This window comes from Gorilla gorilla, chromosome 11 (genome assembly GCF_029281585.2).
Source record: "Gorilla gorilla gorilla isolate KB3781 chromosome 11, NHGRI_mGorGor1-v2.1_pri, whole genome shotgun sequence".
NCBI lineage: Eukaryota > Metazoa > Chordata > Mammalia > Primates > Hominidae > Gorilla > Gorilla gorilla.
Genome location: NC_073235.2, coordinates 58,380,607 through 58,404,976, shown reverse-complemented (window position 1 = coordinate 58,404,976; position 24,370 = coordinate 58,380,607). Strand labels below are relative to the sequence as shown.

General features: G+C 35.1%; 1 long non-coding RNA gene across 2 annotated transcripts in view; it reads left to right on the top strand.

The window, feature by feature from the left end:
- The window catches only part of LOC129532080 (uncharacterized), a 167,140-nt gene that overhangs the window by 39,053 nt on the left and 103,717 nt on the right, over window positions 1–24,370 (top strand). For both annotated transcript variants that reach the window (XR_008677708.2, XR_010129583.1), the window contains exons 2-5: window positions 13,252–13,514; window positions 14,322–14,441; window positions 15,216–15,289; window positions 20,998–21,086. This is a non-coding gene — a long non-coding RNA (uncharacterized lncRNA). The remainder of the gene's footprint in view (window positions 1–13,251; window positions 13,515–14,321; window positions 14,442–15,215; window positions 15,290–20,997; window positions 21,087–24,370) is intronic.

The window sequence follows — 24,370 nt, the reverse complement described above, 5'->3', positions numbered from 1 at the left end:
GTAAATGTTTAGAGAGTTATGCAAAATAAATGCATTTGGCACTCCTGATTCACTGCTCATGAAAGGCAAGGAGTTTAGTGACTATACATAATACCTTTGACCATATGTGGAGAACCTAGGAGCATAATGAAGCTGGCTGGTTGCTCTTAAGTTCAGTGGACAAAGAGACGAAAGAAAATGATGAACTCAGGGATTCCATCTCCTGGCTTCAAAAGTAGAGACTAAGCCTCAAGTCTGCTAAGATTACCCTGAGAGAGAGTCTTATCTCCTGTAGAGAAGGAGCTGAAATTGTGGAAAAACAGACACAAGCTCTTATCACGTGAGTGGCTGACCTGCAATGAAAGGTGCATGCACAGCCTTGTCAGGTGTCTACTGTTAATGTGAGGGCATTGATTGGAAAAGAATTGGACCTTGAATCTTGGAATGGGGATGTGTGGGAGGACCCTGATGAAGCCATGGGCACTGATTTTGTAAACTCTGATGAACCTTTTGTGCCAGAACAAACAGCTTCCTCATCCCCAGTTGTGGCAACATCCCCTCTCGACCCATGCTGCCATCAGCCTTTCCACCTTTGTCTGAGGAGATAAATCCTGTGCTGCCTGAGGCAACAGTGATGGCTTCCCCTGAGGCAGCTGCCATACAAGATAATGTTGATTATCCTCAGGAGCCTCCCCCAACACCCCTGTTTGCTTCTAGACCTATAACTAGACTTTAGTCCCTAGGCTAAAGAGGTGAGGTTGAGAGTGTGACCCATGACGATGTGTGTTAACTTGAAAAGAACTGCTTGAGTTTTCTAATTTATGTAACAGAAATCTGGAGAACAGGCATGGGAATGGATATTAAGGGTGTGGGATAATGGTGGAAGAAACATAGAATTGGATCGGCCTGAATTTATTGATTTAGGCTCACTAAATAGAGGCTCTATATTTAATGTTGCAGCTCAGGAGTTAAAAAAAAGGTTCTAATAGTTTATTTGCTTGGTTAGCTGAAATATGCATTAAAAGATGGCCCACTGTGAGCAAGCTGGAAATGTCTGATCTTCCTTGGTTTAATGTAGAGGAAGGGATCTAAAGGGTTAGGGAGATTGGGATGGTGGAGTGGATTAGTCACTTTAGACCTACTTATCCCAGTTGGGAGGGTCCAGAATATATATCCTTGTGAAATAGATTTGTGAGGGCAGCACCTGCATCTTTGAAGAGGCCTGTAATTGATCTTCTCTGTATGCCAGGTCTAACAGTGGGAACAGCAGTCACTCAACTGCAAAATTTAAATTACAAAATTTAAATACAATGGGAATAATTGGATCTCGAGGTGGCAGGGGCCAAGTGGTGGCACTCAACCATCAAAGGCAAGGTGGGTGTAGCTACTGTAATGGACAGCAGAGGCAAAGTGACAATCAGAATAGTCTGAGTCATGTAGAGCTCTGGCATTGGCTAATTAATCATGGTGATCTCAGCAGTGAAATTAATAGAAAGCCTACCGCATTCCTACTTACTTTATACAAGCAGAAAACTTCTAGGTTGAATGGACAAAAGACTAATTTGAATTACAAAGGCAGAGTCATGACCCCTCAATCAATTTCCAGAATTGAGGCAGTTTACAGACCCAGAACTCCTTGAATGAAGGGGAGGCTGGGTCGCCTTGAGGAAGGATCCCACTACACTACCAATAATTTATGCAGAGAATCTTTCTCCCATCCTTTCCCAAGGGGACCCCCAGCCTTTTACCAGGGTAACTGTGCATTGTGAAAAGGTAAATGATCAGACATTTCGCAGACTACTGGACACTAACTCTGAGCTGACATTGATTCCAGAGAACTCAAAACATCATGTGGTCCTCCAGTTAAAGTAGGGGCTTCTGGAGGTCAGGTTATTAATGAAGTTGTAGCTCAGGTCTGACTTACAGTGGATCCAGTGGGTCCCTGGACTCATCCTGTGATCATTTCGTCAGTGCCAGAATGCATAATTGGCATAGACATACTTAGCAGCTGGCAGAACCCTCATATTTGCTCCCTGACTGGTAGGGTGATGGCTGTTATGGTGGGAAAGGGCATATGGAAGCCATTAGAATTGCCTCTACCCAGAAAAATAGTAAATCAAAAACAATATCACATCCCTTATTGTGGAGATTAGTGCCACCAGCAAGGACTTGAAGGATGCAGTGGTGGTGATTCCCACCACATCCCCATTCAACTCTCCCATTTGTCCTGTGCAGAAGACAGATGGATCTCAGAGAATGACAGTGGATTATCATCAGCTTAACCAAGTGGTTACTCCAATTGCAGCTGCTGTACCAGATATGGTTTCATTGCTTGAGCAGATTAACACATCTGGTACCTGATATGCAGCCATTGACTTGGAAAATACATTTATGTCCATTCCAGTCCATAAGATCCACCAGAAGAAATTTGCCTTCAGCTGGCCAGGCCAGGAATATACCTTTACTGTCCTACCACAGGGGTATATCAATTCTCCAGCTTTGAGTCATAAGCTTATTTGGACAGACCTTAATCTCTTTGCTTCCACAAGATATCACACTGGTCCATTACATTGAGGACATTATGCTGATTGGATCCAGTGAGCAAGAAGTAGCAAACACACTGGACTTAATGGTGAGACATTTGCAAGCCAGAAGATGGGAAATAAATCTGACTGAACTTCAGGGACTTTCTACCTCAGTAAAATTTCTAGGGGTCCAATGGTGTGGGGCCTGTCAAGATATTCCTTTTAAGGTGAAGGACAAGTTGCTACATCTGGCCCCTCCTACAATCAAGAAAGAGGCACAACGCTTAGTGCGCCTATTTGGATTTTGGAGGCAATACATTCCTCATTTGGGCGTGTTACGCTGGCCCATTTAGAGAGTGACCTGAATTTGGATTTTGGAGGCAGTACATTCCTTTTTTGGGTGTGTTACACTGGCCCATTTACCGAGTGACCCGAAAGGCTGCCAGTTTTGAGTGGGGTCCAGAAGAGAAGGCTCTGCAACAGGTCCAGGCTTCTGTGCAAGCTGCTCTGCCACTTGGGCCATATGACCCAGCAGATACAATGGCGCTTGAGGTGTCATTGGCAGATAAGGATGCTGTTTGGATCCTTTGGCAGGCCTCCATAGGTGAATCACAGCGGAGGCCTCTAGGATTTGGGAGCAAGACACTCCCATCTTCTGCAGATAACTGCTCTCCTTTTGAGAGACAGCTCATGGCCTGTTACTGGGCTTTGGTGGAAACTGAACGTTTGACTGTGGATCATCCAGTCATCATGCGACCTGAACTGCCTATCATGAACTGGGTGCTTTCTGACCCATCATGCACAGCAGCATTCTCTCATCAAATGGAAGTGGTATATATGTGATCAGGCTTGAGCAGGTCCTGAGAGCACAAGTAAGTTACATAAGGAAGTGGCTCAAATGTCCATGGTCTCTACTCCTGCCACCCTGCCTTCTCTCCCCCAGCCTGCACTGATGGCCTCATGGGGAGTTCCCTATGATCAGTTGATAGAGGAAGAGAAGACTATAGCCTTGTTCATGGGTGGTTCTGCACGATATGCAGGCACCACCCGAAAGTGGACAGCTGCAGCACTACAGCCCCTTACTAGGACATCCCTGAAGGACAGCAATGAAGGGAAATCTTCCCAGTGTGCAGAACTTCAAGTAGTGCACCTGGTTCTGCACTTTGCATGGAAGGAGAAATGGCCAGATGTGAGGTTACATACTGATTCATGGGCTGTAGCCAGTGGTTTGGCTGGATGGTCAGGGACTTGGAAGAAGCATGATTGGAAAATTGGTGACAAAGAAATTTTGGGAAGGGGTATGTGGATAGTCCTCTGAGTGGTCAAAAAACATGAAGATATTTGTATCCCATGTGAGTGTCCACCAACGGGTGACCTGAGCAGAGGAGGAGTTTAATAATCAAGTGAATAGGATGACCCATTCTGTGGACACCATTCAGCCTCTCTCCCCAGCCACCCCTGTCATCTCCCAGTGGGCGCATAAACAAAGTGGCCATGGTGGCAAGGATAGAGGTTATGCATGGGCTCAGCAACATGGACTTGCACTCATCAAGGCTGACCTGGCTACGGCCACTGCTGAGTGACCCATTTGCCAGCAGCAGAGACTAACACTGAGAGCTCGATATGGCACCATTCCTTCGAGTGATCAGCCAGCTACCTGGTGGCAGTTTGATTATATTGGACTTCTTCCATCTTGGAAAGGGCAGAGGTTTGTCTTCACTGAAATATATACTTACTCCAGATATGGGTTTGCCTATCCTGCACACAATGCTTAAAGAAGTGCAGCAGTGGGCTCATGCTCATGGAATTCACTGGTCTTAAACCATGTTCCCCATCATCTTGAAGAAGCTGGGTTGATAGAATGGTGGGATGGCCTTTTGAAGTCATAATTACAATATCAACTAGGTGACAATACTTTGCAGTTCCACCCTCTAAAAGGCCTCAGTATGTGTTGTTCCCCTCTATGTGTCCATGTGTTCTCATCATTTAGCTCCTGCTTATATGTGAGAACATGTATTTGGTTTTCTGTTCTTGTGTTAGTTTGCTAAGATAATGGCTTCCAGCAACTTCCATGTCCCTGCAAAGGATATGATCTTTTTTATGGCTGCATAATATTCCGTGGCATATATGTACTACATTTTAAAATCCAGTATATCATTGATGAACATTTAGGTTGATTCCATGTCTCTGCTATTATGAATAGTGCTGCAGTGAACATACATGTGCATGTTGCTTTTTGTTTGATTTTATCAATATAGAAAATGTTGCAGTATATCATGAGTGTCATTTCTATAGTCGTAGGGGAAGGGAAACCTTGAAGGTGGCAACGTGGGCTGGGTGCAGTGGCTGATGCCTGTAATGCCAACACTTGGGAGACCGAGATGGGTGGATCACAAGGTCAGGAGTTCGAGACCAGCCTGGCCAACATGGTGAGACTCCATCTCTACTAAAAATATAAAAATTAGCCAGGCCGGGTGGCACACGTCTGTAATCCCAGCTACTTGGGAGGCTGAGGCAAGAGAATTGTTTGAACACAGAAGGTGGATGTTGCAATGAGTCAAGATCACACCATTGCACTCCAGCCTGGGTGACAAGAGTAAGACTCTGTCTCAAAAAGAAAAAAAAAAAAGAAAGTCTGGACATGACTGGAAATATGAAGATTGTAATATTCACAATCAATTAAAGCTGCTTCACTATTTGGCATCATAATTTGGTAGCAAACATGAACTCTGTCATATTTATTGAGTTAAAAATAGACCTTCAGCAAATGTTTATTAAAAATAAATGTAGACAATGAATGTAAGTAGTTGGAAGATGATATAAGACATTGAGAAATTTGTGATAGAGATTGGAACTGAAGGGAAACATGAATTACTGTAATATTTTAGAGATAATAGCAGAAAACACATTCAACTTATCAACTAAGAGAAAAGAAAAAGCAATCTATTCCAAGACAAAGATAAATGAATGAACTCAATGGGCAGTCTTGTTTTCTATGTAGGCATATGTGAGTCATTATGTAATTGTAAAGGTGCCCAATACTAGAAAATTAAGTGTAAATAAATACCAGCCAAGAATGATTTCATAAAACCCCAATTCCTAGAATTGAGTATGCAATACAACTTTCACATTTTTCTTGACAAAGCTTACGTAAAATTATTTTGAAACATTTCTAATAATTGTGTATGAAATAAAAACTTGGAAATAATAAGAATTGAGTAATAATACAGACATTTCTTGGTGTCTGCAGGACTTGAGTTCCAGTACCTTTCATGAATACCAGAATCTGAGGATGCTCAAGTCTTTGATACAAAATCATGTCCTATTTGCATGTAACCTGCGCACATCCTCCAGTATACTTTAAATCATCTCTAGACGTATAATACCTAATATAATGTAAATGCTATGTAAATAGTTGTTTTACTCTATTGTCGGGGAGTCATAAAAAGAATAAAAAGTCTGTATATGTTCAGTACAGATGCAATTTTATTTCAAATATTTTTGATCTATGGTTGCTTGAGTCTACAGATGCAGAACCCATGCATACAGAGGGCTGACTGTATACTGAAAATGTACATGTGTTGATATTAAATATATATATAATTGTTTTCTTTTTATATATGCTTAGATTACTTCCCTATTAAATAGCTAACATTTATATATTGCTTTCAGAATGACAGGCATTTTTCTAAGCATTTTACATGTATTAATATTATCTTGATAAAACTAATAATAACCTAAAAAGTAGGCACTATTATTATAATATAGACTTTATAGAAAGGAAACTGAAACACAGAGAGAATAAGTAACTTGCTCAAGTCCACACAGTTGCAGATTAAAATAGTCAGATGTCTTCCTGTTACTATTACAGTAATATCAAAAGTCCTTGTTTTGGTAATTTTATGTATTTGACATTTTATTATAAATCTACTTCTAAACATAAGCTAAGTCCATGGGCATAAAGTCTATCATCTGGTTCACTGTGTTTATAATAGTGCTTGGCACCCACTAGGAACAAAAATGTTTTTTGATAAAGTGAGTATTAATCAATTGTTCTTTCTTATATGTACATTATGTATATATTGCACCTGTGCATATAATTGCTGGAAGAACTTTAAAGATCAGTTGATAGAGTTATTAACTTGAGTTACATGGAACCCATAAGATGATTGAATGAAATATCAATATGATCGGTTTCCTTTTATTTATACATAGTTTATTTTGTACTTTAAAAATATTATTTTAAGAAAAGTCCATAGGATGTAAATGGACCTAGACAAGATTAAGACTAAGCATCCATATTTGTGGTTTAGTTTATAGTTTTGTCTAGACCTATATTTTTCTTCTGAGGCCACCAAGAGGAAAGGGAAGTTAAATACCATATATATCAGTTTTCATCTATTTTTCATATTGTGATTCCCCACAATATTTACCTGAAATAATAGATTCTGTTGTTAAAATATAATTTTGAAAACCATGAATATAATCAAGTTCTTTTATTTTATATATATTAGGAAATGGGAATTCAGAGAGAATAAAAGAGTAACCACTGGTAATTACTAAGGAAAAGCCATTGACAACAGAGTAGGGAACTTGAACTCAGGTTTCAGTTCAATTCAGCAAAATGAGAATTTACTGAAAACTTTTTACATGAAGTGTAGAATTCAAAGGGGACATGGGCATGGTTAAAATAATTCATAGTCAAATTGACAGATTATATGTACAAACAAGAAAAAATACAGAATGAAGTAAGCATTTTAAGATATTATGTGAAAGTAGACAGTTATGGGAGATAATAATATTGTGAGGTAATAACAAACTTATCTGGGGGAATCAAGCAGATCTAAATTTGAAGCCCAGTTCGAACACACAACTATTTGACTTCAGCCTTTTATTGAACCTCTCCAAGCCTTGATGCTGATGTTCTTACCTATAAAATGAGGATAACAATGCTGAATGCATAATGGCTTTGTTTTTCGGTATTAGATGGTGAATATAAAGCAGCTTAATACAATGCCTGACAAATACATTCTCAAAATGTGACAGACAATTATTTCTGTCATCATAGTTTTGTCAGTCGCTATGACTTTACCCAATGTTGTGGGATATCACCAAGAAGTATTAAATTTACTGTCCTGGACTTTGATAACACAAAAGACAGAAAAAATACTTTCATACTTAAATTACTCAATGATATAATAAATATTACTTAATAAATCAAATAGTTGACCTTCTCTACAAGCATTTACGATTCTATGAAGAAGATGTTATCTCAGTGTTAATTTGTTTTTAATTGTGTTCCAAAATCCTTACTCAGATGTTTTCAGTGGCAATCATATTAACTATTTTTACAAACTTCAAAATGCATTTGCCTAAATATGAGGTAGAAATTACCAATAAACTGGAGACTTAAAATGTGAATGGGTTTATATACTGTTTATATATATAGCAATTTAGCTACATACTAACCAAGAAGTTACAAAGATAACGGAAATCGAGGGGATCTTGTATTCAGTCTTTAATTAGATAATAAAGCCATTAGTGTTTTGTTGTTGTTGTTTGTTTGTTTGTTGTTTGAGACAGAGTCATGCTCTGTCACCCAGGCTGGAGGGCAGTGGCATGATCTTGGTGCACTGCAACTTCTGCCTCCCAGATTCAGTGATTCTTCTGCCTCAGCCTCCCTAGGATTCTCCTGCTTCAGCCTCCCGAGTAAAGCTGGGACTACTGGCGCACGCCATCACACCAGGCTAATTTTTGTATTTTTAGTGGAGACAGGTTTTTGCCATGTTAGCCAGGTTGGTCTTAAACTCCTGACCTCAGGTGATCTGCCTGCCTTGGCCTCCCAAAGTGCTGGGATTACAGGTGTGAGCCACCACACCTGGCCGCCATCAGTGTTTCTTATTAAGGTTTTAATTTTTCTTATTTCTCTATTATGCTGTGTCCTTTATGGCAGCTACTAGTCATATGTAGATATTGAACAATTAAAATGAAGCTAATGTGATTACAGAAATAAGTTTTTACTTGTATTTTATTTTAATTTAAATTTAAATCTGATGTTTGGTTTAGTTATTGAAAAACTTCAAAATGTGTTTGGAAATTTGGGTGTGTAAATCTACTGTTTCATCTGTAAATTCTGTGAAATTTATATACAAATTATGTATTTTTAATGAAAATTTAGTGTACATATCAGGATGTGGTTAATTGTAAAATATACTGATTTTCCAAGATTAGGTATAAAAGTGTAAAAAATTTAATTAATAACATTCTATGTGCATTATATAGTAAAGTGATCATATTTTTAATATACTGGGCTAAATAAAAATATTTGAGATTAATTTCACTTTTTTTTTTGCTGTTTGAATGTGAATGTGGCTACCAGAAAATTTAGACTTACACATGTAACTTTCATTGCAATTCAATTGGACAGTGCTTCTCCATATAGTCTTGATTTGTTTTATTTTAATCTTATTAAGTTAACGTCAGTAGTTTTTGGGAAATATATAAAATTCTAAAAAATAGATGAAAAGTGTAGAGTTTTGGGTGAATTTTATAGAATCAGGATTCACATTTCAACCAACAGAACTGAAAAGTTGGCGGTGAGGAAAAGGGATGTTTTTTTCTCAAATGTAGTATGATTTTCACTAGAGAAATTAACTTTAGCATTAGCTATTTAACAGCCATTTGAAACTGAAAATAAAAATGCTTCAGGACCTGGTATCTAATGGATGATGGATTGAGACTAGCACCATCTGAACTGTATGAACAAGAGTGTGTATTAATTGGTTTTGATTATTTTCTCTCTCAGAACTCTTACACATTTTCCTCCCTTAAATTGGTAGAAGGAAATAAATGGAACCGCTCACTGAACTCTACTCTTTCTTAGTTGTTCATGCCCCAGAGCACATTCTACTACTTTTCAGAAGATAATAATTAAAGCTACAGTTATGTTCTCCAAGCTTCCCTTATTTTATTTAGGGAAATAAGATTTTTTTTAGGGAAATAAGATTTTATTTAGGGAAATAAGATTAAGATTTGGACTTCTGCTTGTGTTAGTTTTTTTGAATGTAATGAATGACTACTTCAGGTTTCAGAGGGATGCTAGTGTATTTACATCTTGTTGAATTTGTTGTATTTACCAGATACCCAAGCTTTTTGCTTGTTAATATTAATGATGCAGAAAGGGAGAGGGAAATACCATCAAACATATATTTATTGTAGGCTTATTGAGTTAATTCTAATAGTTTGAGATTTTTAACTCTAATGAAAAGCTGTAAGTGAAAGAGATTTACATGCTACATCTTTACTCACTTTTTTCCTTCGATGCTAAAATGAAGGAAATATACGGGTATATTTACAAGTTGCTATGTGAGCAGTTATGTGAAATTTATGCTGTGTAATGGATTATGGAAAGTAGCTTTGAACAAACTAAATGGCCATTTCATTTGATCAAAGCATATTTTTACAAATCCAATAATTAAGCAATGCACAGGTTTTTTTTTAAGTTTTTCAAAGTATGGTAAACAAGCAGTAGGTTTTCTCATTTGCACAGTAAAATGGACTTATAGGGTAAGGGTGATTAATGTACTGAAGTAATTTAAATTCCATACTTTCAAAGTCACAATGCATATGTTACATGCCTATAATTATGCTCCTCCGGGTGTGCACGCCAAGAAGGTGGCAGAGTCAGACACAGAAAAAGAAAGGAGATTGATGATATGGTATTTTGCTAATACAATGCAAAGGCACTAACTGATTATGAGCCTCATTCTTGCCTTTCCTACTTCTACGTACCCTCTACATTACATTTTCAAACTGATGTCTTCACTGATCTGTCATTTACAGAAAATGCCTTCATTATGAAGAAGCCCTCCTGAAAAAAATTGGACAAAAACCCAATACTTCCAATATTACAATTCAAACTTCTTTGGTTTAAGGATAAAGAAACTCCCCCAGCACTCCACCACCACCGTACACACACACTCATTTATTAGATTTGATATACATATGCTTAAGTATTAATTTCCTCTTTTCTAAATTTGGGGCCATTTTAGGAAGGAAAACTGTTTTGTTGATATCAAGATAATGCACTGGTGTCCTATAAAAAGTCATGCCAAAGGAAGACAGAATTTTTTAGGAGAGTATTACAAATTTTACAACTTTATAGTTACAATTTGTGTATACTGTCATTTTAAGAAAAGTGATGTTGCGGCTTTTCTTAGGATTCCCAACAGGTTGCTAGACATTTTCTTACTCCTAAGTATTGGGTGACCTCAAACAGACTGAACATTTATAGGGAATACAATCAGGGTAAACAAATTTTTTATTAAATCATGCATCCTAATTCCTTTATTATGTTAGTGCCATGATGTTTAATGACCACTTCCTTTGGGTCAACTCAACTATAGATTCTATTATCTCTAAACTATTAACAGAATCCTATTCGATTTCAAAGTTTTAAATACATACACCTCTGCTTTTTTCTCCCCTAAAAAGTACGTTATTCCATTGACACAAAGATTTAGTGCCACAATGTACCTAGTCAAAAAGAGAAGAAATAAATATTGCTTTAAATTTTTGAGGACGGGGCTGGTGCTACCTTTTTATGCCATATAACGTATGAGTTTGGTTTTCAGTTTTTTGTTTGTTTGTTTGTTTGTTTTTTGAGATGGAGTCTCACTCTCTTTCCCAGGCTGGAGTACAGTGCAATGATCTTGGCTCACTGCAACTTCCCTCTCCCGGGTTCAAGCAATTCTCCTGCCTCAGCCTCCCGAGTATCTGGGACTACAGGTGCACACCACCATGCCTGGGTAATTTTTTCTGTTTTAGGAGAGACGAGTTTTGCCGTGTTGCCCAGGCTGGTCTCGAACTCCTGAGCTCCGGCAATCTGCCCGCCTCGGCCTCCCAAAGTGCTAGGATTACAAGCATGAGCCACCGTGCCCAGCCTGGTTTTCAGTTTTAATTACCAACCTTATCTGGCCATTTCAGCTGAAGTTTTACATAAACCTATATTGTACTTTTGATGAGATGATGATGAAATAGAAATTTGCACACATAAAAAAGTGGACTGATGTTTGATATGTCTGAAAGAGGGTAATAAATTAAAAATATAGAAACTTGATACTTCTTATTAGAAAAAAGGGAGTATTTTGAATAGTTTTGTTAGTGTTGTTTGTTTAGTTTGTTTGCTTTGCCTGGAATCCTGTGGTTTTCGATATATACAGTTTGACCGTGGAAATTTCAAAGCTCTGTTCTTTATATTCTGAATAATACAATAAACTCATCTAGCTACAACTTTTTAGGTAGCTTTTTTTTTTTAACAAATGTTCTTTTGGCCTAGAATTTTAAAAAGAAATTAAAAAGATTCAGATTATTAATTAGCAGTAATAAGTGATTATTTTTAGGATGAAATAGCTAGATCTGGCCCCTTATAGGGAGTAGTGGCTACTGTTGTCTTTTATAGGAAGACTTATATTAATGTAAGTGAATGAGTGTGTGAGTGTTATTTATGATCTTTGTGCTGTGTTTGTACAGTGAAGTCAGTGAGACCCATAGAGACCACTAGGGTGCTGTTAATGTATGTGGTCTATTGCATACCTTTGAGAGCTAAATCATGGGGCTCATTTTTGAGACTAATTATTATAGGGAGCTTTTTATCATATCATGTATGCATTTTAAAACTTTAAGATAAGAATATTGCTCAACCATACCATAATGGACAGCAATTATCATATTTTCAAATATTAATAATGAAATTAAAATTAGGGAATTATTGCAAATATCAAAGTCACTTTTTTAGTGATTGTTCAATATTCACTATATCTAATAATCATTATTATGTAATACAATTATTAGAGAATTACAAATATTAGTAATAATATATTAAGAATATTTTTAGTTATCCCATAATTTTCTAGAAAGTATTAAGCAGTCTTTGTTCATTAAACACATTTTCATGAAGCTAAATACATTCATAAATTGGTTATCTTTTGCTAATAGCTTCCTTAAGAAAGGTTTGCTAAAAATTCTTCCAAAGTGAAAAATAACATAGGTTAATATGAATATAGAAAACCTTCCAGTCTGAAAATGTTCTTAAATTAAAAAATAATCATTTTAACTTTTTGTTTTTCCTGAAGCCACCAAGTCATGTAATATGTATATATATAAATAATTGTTTATTCTTCTAAGCACTAATTATAAATTTTTCTACTAGTTAACAATTACTGAATCCACAAATATGTTTCCTATACATGACAAATTGTAGGTATTATAGATGTAAAAACAAAAATATAATACTTTCTACTTTAACGAAAAGATAGAAACAAAAAAAGAAATGTAAACCCACTTGTTAATTAAAATGATTATTGGTTTAATGAGAGCATTTCAGAAAGCAGTAGGAGCATAAAATTACTAAGAATGGAGAAATTCATTCAAGTTGTTATAGTTCTGTATATAGTTGCATCAATTTTCTCAAAATCATTTTATATTTGTTACTATGTTTATAGAAATACCTAAGCAACTAGTGACAAGTAACTATTGTATTTTTACAGAGATTAAAATAAATAATGTTATAATATGGACTCCCATTGTACACTGAGGAACTCAGAACAATGAAGTAACATTTTCTGCAGAGTAGGGGACTGTGAAAGACTAAAATGGATGTTTAGGATAGGGTGCAAAGGTTGCTGTTATGGGCTAAATTGTATGTCACAAAATTCATATGTTGAAACCCTTACCTCCTGTATTTCAGAATATGACTGCATTTGGAAATAGGGACTTTAAAGAGGTGATTAAGTTACAATGAGGCCACTAGAGTAGACAATTATCCATTTGGACTGATGTGCTTAGAAGAAGAGCATATTGGTGAAAAGAGACACCAGAGGTACACCAGCACAGAGAAAGACCATGTGAGGACACAGTGAGAAGATGGCCATCTGCAAGCCAAGGACAGAGGCCTCAGGAGAAACCAACCCTGATGACACCTTGATCTTGGACTTCACAGCCTCCAGAACTGTAAGAAATAAATTTCTGTTGTTTAAGCCACTCTGCCTATGGTACTTTGTTATGGCAGCCCTAGCAAACTAATACAGATGTTTACAGTCTTTGCCCCAAGAACAGTTTGACACAAAAATGGACAGGCAGAGCAATCACGAAATATCATAGAATGGCTTTCCCTAGTGTGTTTCTGGTCATTGTTGCACCAATGGCTCTAAGGAGTAGAAGGCTTATTTTTATACATACATATATTGAAACAGATGAGATGACTAAAATTGGTCTCTGTGCCTCTAAAAACCAAAGTTGATTCTTAGTTCTTTTATTGTTTTTTTTTTTAGATAGCAGGCATTTCTTTGCACCCAGCTAATCTTGCAGTAACTTGGGAGATAAATTTTTGCCATGATTCAGAGTTGAGTGACTAAATTCTTGGTTTAGTAAATTCACCAGAAAAGCATGCACATGTTTGAGAAATTTTCCTCTGATTTTATGGATTTCATGTGTACATCTTTGAAGAAAAAGTGAAGTGTGTTAATATACTTCCTGTTCACAAACTATATGGTTTTATTTGACAAGTATTGCCAGTGGCATGAGCAAATTGTATTGTTCTTCATTGTGCGATCAGAAAATTCTCATTCCTGAATCTTTCATTATTAAAATATTTACCTTCAAATTTACACCTGGATGTTATATACCTATTCTTACTCTATATCTCCAGCACCATTGTGTTTTACAACTATTTCCTCTTAACATTTCTTGGTTTTCCAATTTATCTACAAGTATGTTTCCTAGTGAATAAGCTTATTTCTGCAATTTTTGATCTAACAGAACATACTCAAGTGTCTCAGCTCAACATTTGGAGATGAGCCATCCTCCTCTTATTGTAAAAAAAGCTTGAAGGAGTATTTTCACAGCGATGGAACTGGAAGTTAAGGCAACTTCTATCAGGTAAAATGGCAAATCACTGTTATTTTCCTGAATCTGCATACAAGCAAAGCCTGTGTACTTGCAAAGCCATAATGTTAGAGATGATCATTAGTAAATTGTGTTTACTTGTATCTTAATATGTGATTATCCACATATTTAGTCGTTTTAGGGCTCTGTGAAACAGTATGCCATTTGACCTTCTTTGATGTTCAGGTTCTTGAATTCTAAACACTTGATTTACAAAGTTCAATTTCTAATGCATGTTTATCATTCTGAATGTTTCTTGTGGGATTAAAAAATTCAGAGAAACAAGAATATCCAGGAACACATTTCTGGCTACTAATATTGCTGCTGATCTTATTCTTTTTTGTAATGTACTATCATCAGTGTTTTAGATGAACAACTATATATAGCACAACAATTTCTATATAATGTAATTATTGTGAAAATTTTATTAGAAAACATGGGACCTTCCTGGTCAATATTTATCTAAAATGCTGGAATTTAAAACACCAAAACATGTAAATGGTATTTCAAAGTAAAAGATTACTGGAGATCAGCAATACATCAGCTTTATTTTGGCTATTGATTTGGTTTTCTATTTTTTGCTTTGTGATTTAGGGGAGCAATGTTATCTCCATAAAATGAGGCTGTCCTTTTCATTAGGTAATTGTAAAGCGAACACCGCATATTTAAGTAGAAACAGTGTTGCTAATATGGAATTGTTAAATTTTAAATTATTGCACTATCTACTAGAATAAATATATAAAAAACCTTTTTTTTTTTACTTCCTAGCATCAAGAAAAGAAACGAAGTATTCACCACTTATGAAACAACATCTCTCTTCTCATCAATAGTTTGATTTACAGGTATATGTTTTGCTTTAGAAGTTTTTATTTTTTATAAATGTAATGTGTATTCTTAAGGTGTAACATTAAGAACCTTGTTTTGTTGTTAGAGATTTTAGCAAAAGTAAAAATAATATTAAAACTTTTCAAAAATCTTAGGTATAACAGACTTTAGATGAGAACAGAGTTTAAAAACTGATGCTCTGATACTGTTTTCTACATTAAATAGGCAATTCTGGGGCTCTTCAAATGTAGTATTTGTAGAATGTCTTCTTTTGAGGAATTCCAAATTCCTATCAAGTTTGATTTTACATACTAAGTATGCTTTTCCACATGAAGTTACATCGTTTTATTCCAAGAATATACTGTATATGTGGAAAATAGACGAGGTGAAATATTGCATGTTAAAATTGCATGGCAGAGACATAGAAAGTTGCCAAACAACTAAATTGCTTTGTCTTTTGAATCTTTCAACTGAAGAGTGTGCACCAACATTCTTGGAAGTGATATTAAAGAATTACAAACCAAATAAAACAAAAGCCAAAGACAAAGCCTTTAACTTTTTATTTTTTCACTCATCATTTTCATGCATAAACTAGCACTGTATTTATTATAATAAAATATAATAACCTTTTCTTTATTTTTTGATAAAAATGTAAGACTACATAACTTTTGTAACCATACAGCCATCATTAGTTATTATATTCCTACTGAAGAAAAAATAGTAAATAGAGGGGTATTTAAAAAATTAAAAAATAAAAAAAAAATACCAAACACTTTGCTTACCAAAAAGTGTCTGCACCTCAGAAATGTGATAAGAATTTGGAAAAAAAACCCACAAAGTTTTTCTTTGTAAATGTCATGTAAGACTGTAAAATTTAGAATTTGGTTTTATGCAATTTCTTTAGTTTTACCTTTTAATTTTTAATTATAAAAGCAAATATCTCGTTACTGTTTTAAAAAAAAAGTCAGCCCAGAAATACATGTAGCATGTCATGAAATTATCCCTCTCGTTCCCACCATTAGGATCCCTGGAGAGACTCATGATTAAACACTGATGTGCATTATGCTAGACATTCTCATATAACCAAATTAAAAATTTTAAAAACTGGATCATTCTTTGCATACTTTTTTGCTGCTTGCATTTGGAACATTTAACCACATATAATGCATATATATTCATGCTGCTATATGAAAAGAAGAGTTATCTCATTCTTTGAGATTATCTAACAACATTTTATGATATATTTCATATATTGAACCAATTCCTGTTAGGTGGATGTTTAGGTTTTTTTCAATTTCATTTCATTTTCTAGAGGAATATTTGTAAAAGATATTCTTTACTTAAGCTAGAGTATTGGTTATTTAGACAAAACACGAATCTCCTAGGGAATTCTGACTGATAAGAATTTTTAAAAATTGAGCTCTAAATGTCATATTTTAAAATATCAGTCAGCAACTATATAGTATATTGGAAAGGGTTATAGGTTTATAGCCAGGAGAATTGGGTCTTTTTGATCCCTGACACTTATTAATTATATAATATTGTGCAAAGTATCTAAATTCTCTGGGCCTTGTTTTCCCATCTACAAAATGATGAGTATGAAGTAGATGGTCTTTAAAGGGTCTAAAAACTCTAAATAAAAGACTCTATACTGCAATTATATATATATAAAAAAAAACAACTATGGGCTCATCACTGGCTAGGAAGGATGAGTATTCCAGAGAAAAGAAGCAGTCACCAGCTATTTTAGGTTGCTCACTATGTGGTAGAAAAAACTGATGGAAATCATGGTATTGGGTTTGAAAAATTGAAAGGATTTATACCCCTTGCTGTGCTTGTATTTTAGCCACGCCTTGCTCTATACTCTATTGTATAGGTAAGCGTGGGCAAACCCAGGCTCGACATTCCTGTCAGGGTTGCATTATACTCTGACACAGTAGTTTAATTCAATAATGGGTAGAGACTTTTCTAATCTTTGTTCAGTCTTGATCAGGTTTCCTCAGAGCCCTACTTGTTTGGATAGACTCTTGATGTTAGAATAGAATTAAGACAGACTACCTAGAGTGTAGTGCACCAGAGAGCAGCTTCTAGAGATTCTGTCCCTTAGAGGATGCAGTGAGTTGATGCTGCCTCTTAAATGGTTTGCTGTCAGTCCATGGCTGAGATCAGATTCATAGACCTAGTATTACTCCTGATTATTCTCCTGGTTTGCTAGATGATTTGTTATTGGCTCTGAATCGTTAAATAATTGACAAATAAGATTATTTTCTAAAATAGTAATGTGGGAAAAAGTGATTATAATCATTTTGTTCTTTTGTTTGATTAAAATTTAAATGGTCTTCTTCTGAGGAGTCTTTTGGTCATACATATCAGACACAACACTAGGGTCTCTTTGTCTCTGTAATAACAATACATATGTCAAATATAAAATTTCTCCTGTGAAAGCATGTAAAACATTTGGATACATGTTGCTACAAGGTATTACTGTTATGAATGTTATGTGTATTTTCTTTTTCTCAAGTAGTTGGAAGTGACTACCTGAAACCAAGATAAGAGGAGAATGGAAAGGTGTTCCCTTGTGGTGACAGATAGGTCATCTACATTAATTGTAAGCACCCAGGGCCCAGGACTATTCTTATTGATGTCCTGGATGGTGTGCAGTTTTATTTGCTTTACGTTGCATTTTTCCACAAAATATATTTCAAAACCAATTTTCTTAATGGCAATTCATACACAGTATATTTAATAATGTCATTAATCGCTCTGTTACTAATTGTTTCATTACCTTTCTCCTATTAGCAACTGTGAATACCCAACATTATTTATCAGGTATGCGAATGCCCTTTCTCTCCTGGGCGGTGATGCTTACCTAGGAAAAGAAATGAAACCCTTTAACAAGTTTCTTGCCTTTCACCACAACTCTCACTCTCACCTGGGGTGAAGGCCAGCCCTAATTTCTAAAGTAATTGCCATAAACATGGTTTATATATACAAGGAGCTCATGAAAATAGCTTCAGTGTTGATCTTCACATTAATCCCATTTTTCTACTCTCAGAAAAAAACTAGCATTATCCTTATATAAATAATGTATACAGAGCCATTCAGCAGGGGAATGGGGTGGTGGTGGTGGTGGTGGTGGTAGTGGCCTATTTAAGAACTCTGATAGGCCAAATTACTTATTCTGGTAAAACTAGAAGATTTTTAATGAGGTTCTTGCATTTGTTTTAATCATTTCTATAATGATTAAACAAATCATACCTTTTAAAATGTGTGAATTTGAATAAATAATTTTACATTTCAATACCAATAATTGTGTGAAAGCTTCACAGGAATTCACTGTCTGGGAAAAACTAAAATGACTAAAGAGTCAGGTGTGCTTTCAATGTTTTGCTATTCACCTCCACACAATGATACCTTTAGGCTACCTTCTTTCTCTTTTTGGTGAGTTTAATATGAATCATCAAAGAAAAATTACAGTTGTTTATAAAACAAATTCATCTCTTGCATTTATATATTGGGTTGGTTAGCAAGCATTGTTTAAGTTAAAAAAATACTAATTTTCCAGCATTATCACATTGAATATTATCAGATACCTGCATCTGGATCTAACTAAAAAGCTATATTTTAACTCTTTTGAGAATCTTGATGCTAATGCAGGCACCACTACCAATTCTGGGTCAGACGGAATGAATCCATTTTCTCAGCAAGATTCAAGCCTTCGTGCCCCCTGTTAAGACTCATGCTATGAGCAAGGCTGGTACTGTTTATGAAAGATGCAAATTATACTCAACATCTTTTGGATTTTACAATTTATAATCAGGCATGCATCCTCCAAACCCAATTCTTTTCTTTAAAGCCCAGAATTCTGGACACTTCGTAAAGCAAAAAGCTTGCTGCCACCTTCAAGGAACTCAAACTATCTGATTTTTTTTTATTTGCTGCTGCCATTAGATTGAAATGATTTTTCTTCAGTTTGCTCAAAGCCAGATTTAAAGTCAGGTCCCAGAGGTAACAGGCAAGTCGATCCCCTAAGCTACTCAGTCGTTGTTTGCTTTTTTTACATGTAATATCCTACTACTAAGCCAGAATATAATTTAAAATACAAAACACACTCTACATAAATATGTCCTTTAGTAATTTTGTAATCTGACATTTAATAGAAGTTAACTAAGTGCCTTATATCATGTTTGTCAAGGAAAATGGAGAAATTATAAATATCCTTCAAGACAATTATTTCTTAATAGCTTTCTACATATTTTTAATGCTACACATTTTCTTACTACTTCAAATCAACAATACTATGTGCTCCTTGAACATAGACCTGCCAGATTACTCACTTACAATGCACCTGAATAAGCCCGAAATCATCCTAAACACTTCACACATTATGAGCTTCTGAAAACCATTCAAATAGCTCAGGTTTACAGTCACTTTCTGTTTGCTAGGGAACAGCAAAGGGTTACTTTAGCCCAGGTGCTGCAAGTGTGAGCAACAGGAATCCATTGGCTTTAATTTGTCCATGTCTTTCATTTGATACTACCAGTATTAATAGCTTTGCAAGGAAATTCTGCAGTCATTAATCATAATAATTAATCAGATCCAATTATATTGCATATAAATGCGAACAAATTGCTGAAAAAATAATGATCTATCACCAACATGTCACAAGGAAAAAGAGACTAAAATAGTAATTAGACACAGGGATTTAGTTGTGTATGAGTGCCCTGCAACTGATTTTAACTGTATGATGATCCGATGATGTAATTAGTCGAAAGTCTAGCAGGCCTTTTTAGCAGACCATCTAATGACTGTGCAACTGGAGAAAATAAGGTCCACTTTTCTAAGAGATCTTTTTGCATTTTCTTCTAGCTTTGCTGTTCTGAATAAAGGAGATCCATTGCCCTTGGTGTTCTAATACTGGGAACTAAATTTTTCCTGCATGGGTTTTCTGAATTTTTATTGCCTGTTTTTAAAGTAATGCTATCTGTTAACTGATGATTACTCAAGTTAGGAATCAAGATATTCTAAATGGCATTTTTTTTTTCCTTTTTACTCTTGTAATCATACAAATGTGTAACATATAATTCAAAATGAAATGTTTTGGTTATAGTAAGTTAACACACTGTGGGTAGCATGCATGTTAGCTATTTTCACCTATCTTCTTTCCCTTGAACTGAACTGAAAACATTTCAGAAAATGGAATTACTCTGTTTTCACTTCAGTTAGCACTCTCTGGAGCACTGGCAGATTTTATCAGAAACCATTTAAAAATATATGTATGTGCATATGTGTGTGTGTGTGTGTGTGTATATATATATGTATATATATTCTTTAACAGATTCTTACATTCTGACCAAAGTGAATTGTTTAATGCAAATTATTCTATGAAATAATCTTAACGTTCCTATTTTCTTTTTAATTTTCACTCTTGTCTCACAAGATAGAGCTTCCACTATAGTGTTATATATATGCATAATTAGCATTAGTTTATTGTGTGGTCAAATATGTGTTTTTAAACCTTTCAAAATATTTTCTTGCTCCACTCACAGATTACACATGAAATGGTTAACTAAAGATTGATGAGCAGTTTTTATGATAGGTTTGCGACCTGAAAATAAATGTTAGGTTCATCATAGTTTTCAATACTAAGCACTGCACTTTACCGTCTTTGATCTCAGTGTTGTGACTACTACAAAGAAATAAAACCTTATCTTACCTTTTCCAGCATCTACTGCAGAAGACCTCAATAATGCATAAGAACATCTGGAAGTACGGTAATTTCAGCTATCAGAGATAAGAATTGACACAGAACAGGTAAACCCTACAAAGTCATCATGTTGAAATGAACTGATTAAGGTTTAGTAACATAAAACATCATGTATAGTGTTTCCATGCTTGCTACATCTTGCTATTTTATATTTAAAAAGGAATGTCAATTATATATATTTAATAGGTTGATTAGCTGGTGGCAATATTATATTTTACATAAAGAGACAGAAATGTCTGCAGATATTGCCATACCCATCTATTTAGAGTTAACTGTGAGTTCATAGAAAATACATGGGCATAGTAAACAGGGTTTTGAAATGACAATTTTTTACTGGTTGCCAAGTGCTAATTGCTAGTTTCTCAAGGGTATAGAATTAATCACCTGCTAGATTTACAGTCTCTAGGTTGAGACCTGAGGATGGAGGCAATAAGAAAAGCTCTTGAGGGACATATCATATGGTGAGTCTAAATATCAGTCTCTATGCATATGTAAATTGGTAACAAAGTTTTTTCAAAGCTCAAGTATGCTAATTTCAAACAGGCAAGACTAAAGCTAGCTTTTAGCAGCTGTTTAACGTCTGCCTGTGGGTGGTAGAGAGAGCTTAAAATACAAGCAAACAGTGGTGCATAAGTAATTAAGCAACATTTTGCTGGGCATAAATAATTCTGTTTATATTGCTCTTTTGAAGAGTATAGAATACAAAATAACAGATCAAGTGTACCTTTGGTCACCAGAGGTTAACTGTTCTTCCTCTTTACATTTCCTTTGGTTTTATGATTTAAGAGAAATAAATAACAAAGTCTGATATACAATATTTTATAACTTTACAGAAAATAAAATTATTTCAGGTGAAGAAAAAAACCCTGTTATGGAATCACTGTACTATAAAATCAATATAGTGCAACTATATTGATTTTAGTTTATTCCTCTAACAATTTATCAGAAGAAAATGTAATATTTAATTGTGGATCTGTTTATTGCCTTCTTAACTTTTAGGATTATTGAAAATAGAGTTTGGGTTGTTTGCCAAAATAGAAAAATCAAACTATTTTCAAATTCCACAAAAGGAAAATATCCTCAATTTTTCAGGACAAATTTTAATTGTCCCATGCATTAAAAATAAAGAGATAAATTAATGATTCACCTGGAGATTATTGTCTAAAAATTAAGACTGCTTAAATCAAGGTACTACATATAAAATAATCACCTAATTTGAACAGCTCTTGCTAAGCCAGTAGAAGTGTCTAAAAGCAAAAGAAACGCTGGTATAAAAAAATTGCATTTGATTCAATAAAAACCTTGAAATTGACCAGAAGGAAGATGAAAGATTTAACACGATTTAGAAATACCTAGTCTGGAAAAAGGGATTATAGATACTAACTGTGAAAAGAGTAAGGGGTTTAAACTTTGTTTGCTTTAAATATTCATGGTTTAAGGAGTTAATGGTGAAAGGAAGTACTCAGTTGGGTATCAGATCTTATAAAGGGCTTTATAACACATAAGAATGCTAGGAAGGCAGGAGTGGCCATTTTTGCACAGGATTGCTATTTCCCTTTGCACTGAAGGAACAGGTAAATGAAATAGGATTTGAACAAACTTCCTTTTATTTATTCTCAAAATTCTAAGAAAATATGTAAAATTTGGTGGCGAAAAAACACCCTGTTTTTTTCCTGATATTTATAATTTCTCTAAATTCGTATTTTTTAAAAACTTGCTACAGGGCTGGGTTTTAAACCCACATGGCCTGAGTAGAAAAGTGGATAGGACAGTGGATTATGTGCAGACATGTACAGTCAGGGTTGATCTGTGTTCTTTCTTTGCCTCTTGTTCTTCCTCTTCCTCTTGTGGATATGTGATATCCACATATGTAATATGTGGATATTAACACCTGTTCCAGTCTCCCTAACAAACCAAAGAGATGAAATTCAGTTAAGTGATTGCAGAATAATGATTTCTTTGAGATACTATTCTAAACTTTCTCAGGCTCTTGGGACATCTTATTCTGGTTGACTTAGTCAAACAATTCATTCTCTATGTACTGTACCAATGGGAGTAGGCCTCATTACCAATTTCATGGAGGAAGGATAGAACAAGCAGACAAGCAATAGGCTCCCTATACCTATGTGAAAATATTCAGACTTGTTTGAAAAGTTTGACAAAAATGGATGACAAAGACTCACAACTACTCAAAGTAATATAATTGATACTTTTTCTCCTGAATTGCCATTTCCCTGCAAATTGTAATTATTGCCTGTGCATATTCTGCAAAGTGATCTTTTGTGTTAGAGGGGCATTGTCCAAGCCCAATTAGGTGGGAACTTGAATATTATGCATTATTAGGTTAACATAAGTCTTGGTCACATATGATCGCAGAAGAACTTTAAAATTGTTTTAGGAGATTTGAAGTGTTCTGCTTTGCCATACCCCTGCCTTTTTTTTTTTTTTTTTAATTCTGGATCTTCACGCTTCTGTGTGTTGCTTAGTACATGTCACTTGTCATCACTTTGAACAACAAACTCTTTGTCTCACCAAGAATGGATAGTTACTAAGAAAGTAACACTGGAAATGGAAATGCTTTAGTTTGGGTTTCCGTGGATATACCATGAAACCATTGTCCTGTACCTCCTCACTCATTTGTCAGTAGAGGCTACCTGTTTAGGTACTTTACTGTAATTCATAAATAAAAATTTGTTTTTTCTGATTATCTAGGAAGACATGAAAGCAGCCAAGTTTAGACTTTTGTTGATCAGATTAGTTTCTCCTTTGTATCTGCAAGATTATTAATGCTTATTTAGGTAGAAAATAGTATAATTTTTTTTGAGAATTGTGAGTCTAATTGATACAGACCTGAAAGATGTGATAAACTATGATCAATTCATCATGTTCTATTCACTAAATTAGGGTAAATATACAAGGTATGTGGAAACAGTCGATAGCCGACTAGGAGACATCCTAAGTAGGAGTCCTTGCTAGATGTGGTGGTGTCCACCTGTAGTCCCAGCTAAAAGGGAGTCTGAGGCAAGAGAATCACTTAAACCAAGGAATTCAAGACCAGCCTGGGCAACACAGCAAGACATCATCTCAAAAACAAAGGAAAAAGTAAGCAGGAGTCTAGGAAAAAAATAATCTGACAGATACTGAAATATAGAGTTTTATCCTAGAGTTTGAATCAAGTGCTAAATAGAAAGGACCTAGCTGATATAATGTATATAGATAGTCAATATCATATAATTACTGTGAACATTATGGGACTGGAAAAATCCAGAAAAGAATTCTAATCTTAGGGTGGAGGCTGATTTTTTTCTATTAACTTTGCTGCTTTTTATAG